The sequence below is a fragment of the Platichthys flesus genome, chromosome 9, assembly GCF_949316205.1.
Source record: "Platichthys flesus chromosome 9, fPlaFle2.1, whole genome shotgun sequence".
NCBI lineage: Eukaryota > Metazoa > Chordata > Actinopteri > Pleuronectiformes > Pleuronectidae > Platichthys > Platichthys flesus.
This window is the reverse complement of record NC_084953.1, coordinates 18,671,861-18,678,164: the sequence shown is the minus strand read 5'-3', so window position 1 is coordinate 18,678,164 and position 6,304 is coordinate 18,671,861.

Below are 6,304 nucleotides of genomic sequence, written 5' to 3'. Positions count from 1 at the left end.
CTGCATTTCCCCTCTCTCTATGATGACTGCCTACAAATGTCAATCAATCAAATCAATCAATCAAATTTTATTTGTATAGCCCATATTCACAAATTACAATTCATCTCATAGGGCTTTAACAGGGTGTGACATCCTCTGTCCTTAACCCTCAGCAAGAGTAAGGAAAAACTACAAAAAACCCTTTTAACAGGGTAAAAATATGTAGAAACCTCAGAGAGAGCCACATGTGAGGGATCCCTCTCCCAGGACGGACAGAAGTGCAATAGATGCCACGTGCAGGAGAACATCAGCAATGGGAGCCATATCAAGCTGAGGTTGTATCAAGACTTTAGTTTCAGCCACGCAGTAGTGCTTTGAACTAAATACTAATTAATATAATAAGAATATCTTTGTTTACAATAGTGGCAGGCTCATATCTACGACAGTGCATGCACAGTACAACTGAAGCTGATGGAAATGTCACTTAATTCTACTTATAAATATAAGTAGAATTATAAAATTCTAATCACATTATTTACCTGATGAAGATGATACTTAATGAAAAGTAAAAATATTTGTCAATCCACTGAATATATATGTTATATATATTTAACAGGATGAGTTAAAAAAAACAATCCTGCTGGATTAACCTGCATAAAGGTCGGGAGATCAGCAAAGCTGTTAAGATTCATCCTCTGGGAACCATGAGAGTTCATTGCAATCAATCCAATAGATGGTTTGTTTGCTTGAAACCATCTATTGGATTGATTGCTTGATGGGAGAAAACGACAGTGAAAGTACAAGCGTTACAAATAACAACACAGTTAAGCCATGTTGAGCGGATACATGTTTATATTGTTTCAAAATTGAACGGATGTAGATGTAAATTAATCACAAATTAGTATGAAGGTGTGTATACATGGGCCTGTTCTGACAAACTGCCAAGCCAGAACAACCCAGGTGAACTGCAGCATCAACATTATTTATAGTCTTGTTATTGGTATGTCACTGCTGAGTTGCTCAATATTAATAGCCGATGCTTCCCTTCGTGGCTGCGTGCGAGAGAGCAGCAGGAACGGAATGAATATGTCTCAGTCAAATGTAAAAATACAAATCAATAAAGCGACCCTTTCTATGGACAACACAGTTACAAACGAATAGAGAGCTCAGGTAGGTGAGAGTCAGAGCGGAGGGATTAGATGCAGATTGGCCTCTTGGTTAAAAAGGGGAAGGAAAAAAATGCAGCTCTTTGAGCAATGCTCTTCAACCTGAGTCGAACCTTCTGGAGTGAAGGTGAAAGCAGATCTGAGACCTCCTTTCGGTATCGGAGTCTGGTGACAGAATGTTCGCTCTGTTGTTAGGTCAACGCTGTCTGTAGGCACGGTGTATTCAAACCAATACAGAAACTCTGTGTGTGTATAAGAGTGTGCACCAGTCTGGAGAAGAATATCAGGACAGCTGTCCCTATCGGCAGCAACAAGCATGCAGACGTGTGGGTGGCCATTGGATTTCTCCCTTTCATACGCTCACACTCCCTCTCCTCTCGTGGCCTTTATCTATAAGGTCAGCTTCTCTCCTCTCGTGCCTGCCTTCGTGGCAGCGGAGGAGAGGACACGCCTCTGTAAATGTTTACAGTATGAGGGTTTGTAAAAGATGCGACTTGAGAGCGATAAACACAAAACATCTGGACACAGACCCAACATCTGCTGCGTGGAGGGAGGTGGATGGAGCGAGCAAGGCCACAGGAGAAACACTTCAGGGAAGAGAAAGAGAGAAGAGAAAATGAGAACAAAGAGGGAAGAGGAGGAAAATGGTGGGAACAGAGAACTGGAGCTTGCAAAAATTCAAGCGATGCTACTCTCCTGACAGCGAAATAGAACCACTTTTCTCGAAATTAAGAATTGCCCCTCTCCCTTAGTCCATCTGTTTCTTCCGCTTCCTTTGCATGGACAAACAGCAGAAGAGCTTGGGAGTCCAGCACCCAGTTCAAGGGTGGGCCCAGCAGAGGAGAGAAAACAAAGCCAACGAGGAGCAGATGTTCAAAAAGACACACACACACTGACACAGACACTTGGAGCAAATTTGCTGACATAGAACTGAGACCATGGCCACACCCCTGCTGTACACATACACACACACACACACACACACACACACACACAAGCTTATACTAATTTAAAAAAGAGAACAGAGACGCAGACGCATCCCCCTCGCGAAAAAGGAAACTGCAACTTTGCAGAAACCTCACTCTTCTCCAGGTAGCTTTTCCGTTTTTTTGTGGCCTTCCCAAAATCCCTGAACATGTGTGAGCGTGTGCATGTTTTATTCTGATCTATAATCATCAGAGGAAACAGCTGCACGGGACTGTGTGGGTTGAAAGGGGCAGGGTTTGCAGATAACCTCTAACATCTCAGACAGGAAGCTTGGAGAGAACCTCAGGAAATGGCTCTCAGGACCCATGTGCAAAACAGAGCATGCATGTACAGCAGCGAAGAAAATAAACACAGCGTACAGGAGTGTATGCATCAGGGCCTTTCCTCAGGTCATGCGGTGCGTGTTAAAAAAGAAAGGTGCACTTTGACAAGTTTGTGCTGTTGGAAAATGACAAACCACCCGCATAATAAGGTGGTGTGTTTTTTAATATGTGTTAATGTAAGACCTGAACAGCTTTTGCAACACCTTGACAAACAAAGTCGTCAATCAATCTGTCACCAGCCCATCAAACTGTTTTCTCTGTGTGTTCCCAAACTCTTGAGTGATTCTCAATAAAAAACTCCACCTCGGGCGAGAGGCGGAAAAACTGGCAGCGTGCCGCCTTTATTTAAGAGCCTCATGCACGGAGAGAGGAAGCAGCCTGGGTAGTTTCATTGTGAGTCCTTCCTGCCGCTCTTGAAAGGCAGAGCCCATGCTCCACTGAGGCCTGTTCTTGTGTCAGGGTTTTGTTTACATCAGTCACCGATGGCACATGTCCGACACGGCACCGTCATAGCTGGAAAGTAGGAGTACATTGGCAGTACGGCGTCAAAAACTGGCACGCGGCCGCGAAATGCCCCTGTGACATTTAATAGTCCAAACGGGCTAGGCTCCTTGGTAGCAGTCTATTCCTCACATGCTTTGTGTTCTTCATGTGCAACATCTAAATGTCACTGTCAACATATAATCAATAAACTTGGATTCCAGCACTGGTGCACTCTCTGCTGCTGGCTACAAAATAAAGTGACCGCTCTACGTGACACAGAGGCTCTTTGAATCTGTGAAGTTCATGATCTGGTGCGACAGAGAGAGAGAGTCTCGCACCGTCTCTCAGGCTACGCTGGTTTCAGTTCTCTGCTCTGCAAAACCACACATACACACATGGCTCCGCGAGCAACCACGTCGTCTCGCAGACACACACGCACACGCACCATAGAGGGCGAGCGCACGTCAAAAGCAAACAGTGGAATCCCACTCTCCGATCACGTCAAGCGCCCACTGTTACCGGGCAGGGCTCCCATACAGACAGGGACAGCAGGGCGTTTGTGATGAGCTGAATGAAAGTGTGCGAGTGTCTGACGGCTCCTACATCGACTGACAGTGACGTCCGTCCGCTCTCTCCACCTCCATCCGTCTCTCGACTTCTCCATCCCACGCGCTGCACGAAACGGATAGAGCACAATGGGTTAGACGTCGGCAGAGTACAGCTGAAATTCACCACATCTATATCAAAATAAAAAGGAAAAAGAAATAACAAACAGGGAGTCTTTCGGTTCCAATATAATCACTCCCAGACCCAGAGGAATAAGACCCAGCTGTGTTATCATTGGTGTCTCTACCCAGCCTGTCAAAGACTCAAACGCAGCAACACACTCACACACACACACACACACACACACACACACACGCACAATGTATAATTACTGCCAGTTTGCCCACTCGTTTATCGCCATTACGCCAAAACGACTTCCTCCACTGTCCATTTGAATGCGCATCAGTCTGGAAATGCCATTTAGATGTATGGGCTTGACAGACCAGACCTAATTTAGCAATTAAAGTGAATTTATCAATCAGGTGCATTTGACTTGCCACTCGCTTTAATTTGTTCACAAATAGGAGCAGAGGAGTCCTGACACAAATGAATCTCACATTTGTCACCTGCACCTGTAACCTCTGACATTCACTGCAGGCGGTTCACCGTGGGACAGAAAAGATCTGACAGATAGGGGGAAGATTTCAAGAATGTGTAAGTAAGTATAATTAAAAACTAAATTGTCTTTAATGGAGCATTTTTTTTTTTGTTTTGTCAAAACTTAAAGCAATATTTCGACATCGTGGGAAATACGAGTTTTCACTGGTAGAGAGGTAGATGAGAACATAGGCAGCTACTTGGCTTAACTTCACAAACAATATTAACATATAAATAACTAAGAATTACTGAATGAGCCCTTCATGTCTACATCCATCTTCTAATACAACATATCCAATTTGTTGTACAGGAGTTATGTGCTGTTTTTATCTGGTTTCACGTGGGACATGGATTGCTATCAGCCCCCCCCCCCTCCCCAACCCATCCATCCATCCATCCATTCATTCATCCATCCAGCTTGCCCTCTGAAGGTCGTGGGGAGAGCTGAAGCCAATCCCAGCTGTCATTGAGCAAGAGGCGTTGTACACCCTCAACAGGTCACCAGTGTATCACAGGGACAACATACGGAGACAAACAACCATTCACGTTCACACCAGTTAACCCCAGTCAGCTTTGGACTGCGGGAGGGAGCTGGTGTAGCTGGGAAAACCCACGCAAACACAGGGAGAACATGTAAACTCGACCCAGAAAGATCCCGACAGGAACAGGGTTCAAACTGCAAACTTCTTGCTGGGCTACGAACACACAACACAGTATATGAAGCTCATTCAGGGTGCTTATCTGCGCTGGTTATAACGTTAGAATAATGGGAGTTTTCCAGTTCCTCCCATTCTATTTGTTTTGTGTGATATTACTGATATTGCAGCATAACCGATAAAATGTTGTATCCTTGAGGTCCATCATGTTTCATAAATGTTCCTCCTCATAGCACATTAGTAAAACAGATTATTTTGAAACCTACATTGTTTAAATCCACGTTCACCCTGCTAGCAGTCTGCATCTTGTCTACCTTTGCTGGTGCATTGCTGCATTCCTTGGCATGTTACTGCCACCGCAAGATCGTCGAAACAGTGAAACCCTCGGGAGGAATGTGTACAGCGTCACACCTGTGCTTGTATGTGTGTCTTCAGTCAATACGCACAGGATATAACCAAAACCGTGACCTACTCAAAAGAAACCCTGGTCCATGGTGATACTAGTGGTAGAAATGATCCCAAGGTTACCTGTGATTACTGAGCTTTGCTAGTGGGTGGAATTTGTTAGCCCTGGACAGACACAGTGTTTCCTCTATGTCAACTCTTTTAATCTAAGCTCAAACTTCCAAAAAACATCATGAAATCAGCTCATATCGACAAGAAATGTTACATAATTGAACATGACAACTGCCAACAAAAAACTGACACGTGAAACAATACATCAAATGATAAACACACTCTTGAAAGTCTCGTCTTGATGCAGAACAGTGGTTTAAGAACGCTTCTTTTGTAGATGTCCTTTGCAACCAGGCAGAAGAGCGGGCCGTGCAGAACCACTGAGGCAGCTGTTACCCAAGACTTACATGGTTGTTGACCTGGATTCAAAGTCACAAACAAAGAGAGGGGAACAGACACTTGCTAGGACATGCATTATTAAAAGACAATGCAAAAATACATGACAACACCTGTGAGAGAGGAAGCAGTACTTCAGGACAGAGAGAGACAGTGAGGTAGTCGTGCTGCATGTTGACCTCAGGTAGCCTGGGTGGCTTCTTGGAACAACTGCATACTTGTCTGTCAACCAAAGATATCTCATTGTCTTGAGTGGAAACAGAGCTGTCATTGTGTTATCTCAATATGAGAGCTTCTAATAATAGTAATGATAGTTAGTTTAAGTAAATTTTAAATTAGTATGAAAATAAGTATTGGGTTTGTTTGTACTTGTAATATTTTGTTTTGTTATTCTTTATTTGTTTTGTTATTCTTTATTTAGTTCCCATCATGACATGTCAATAGAATAGAATAGAATTATCAATCCAAATTTATTGATATAAAAAAAAAACGGCTTAACAGACTACCCAAAGAAAACAACAGCTCAACAGTGTGGTTCTGAAATATAAAAGTTCTATGAATTTTCTGAATAGAGATTTTGATTATAAGCTCTAATATTGTAACCAGCCAAAGGGGACTTCCCTCAAGTGACAAGATTATTTTATTCTCCACAAGT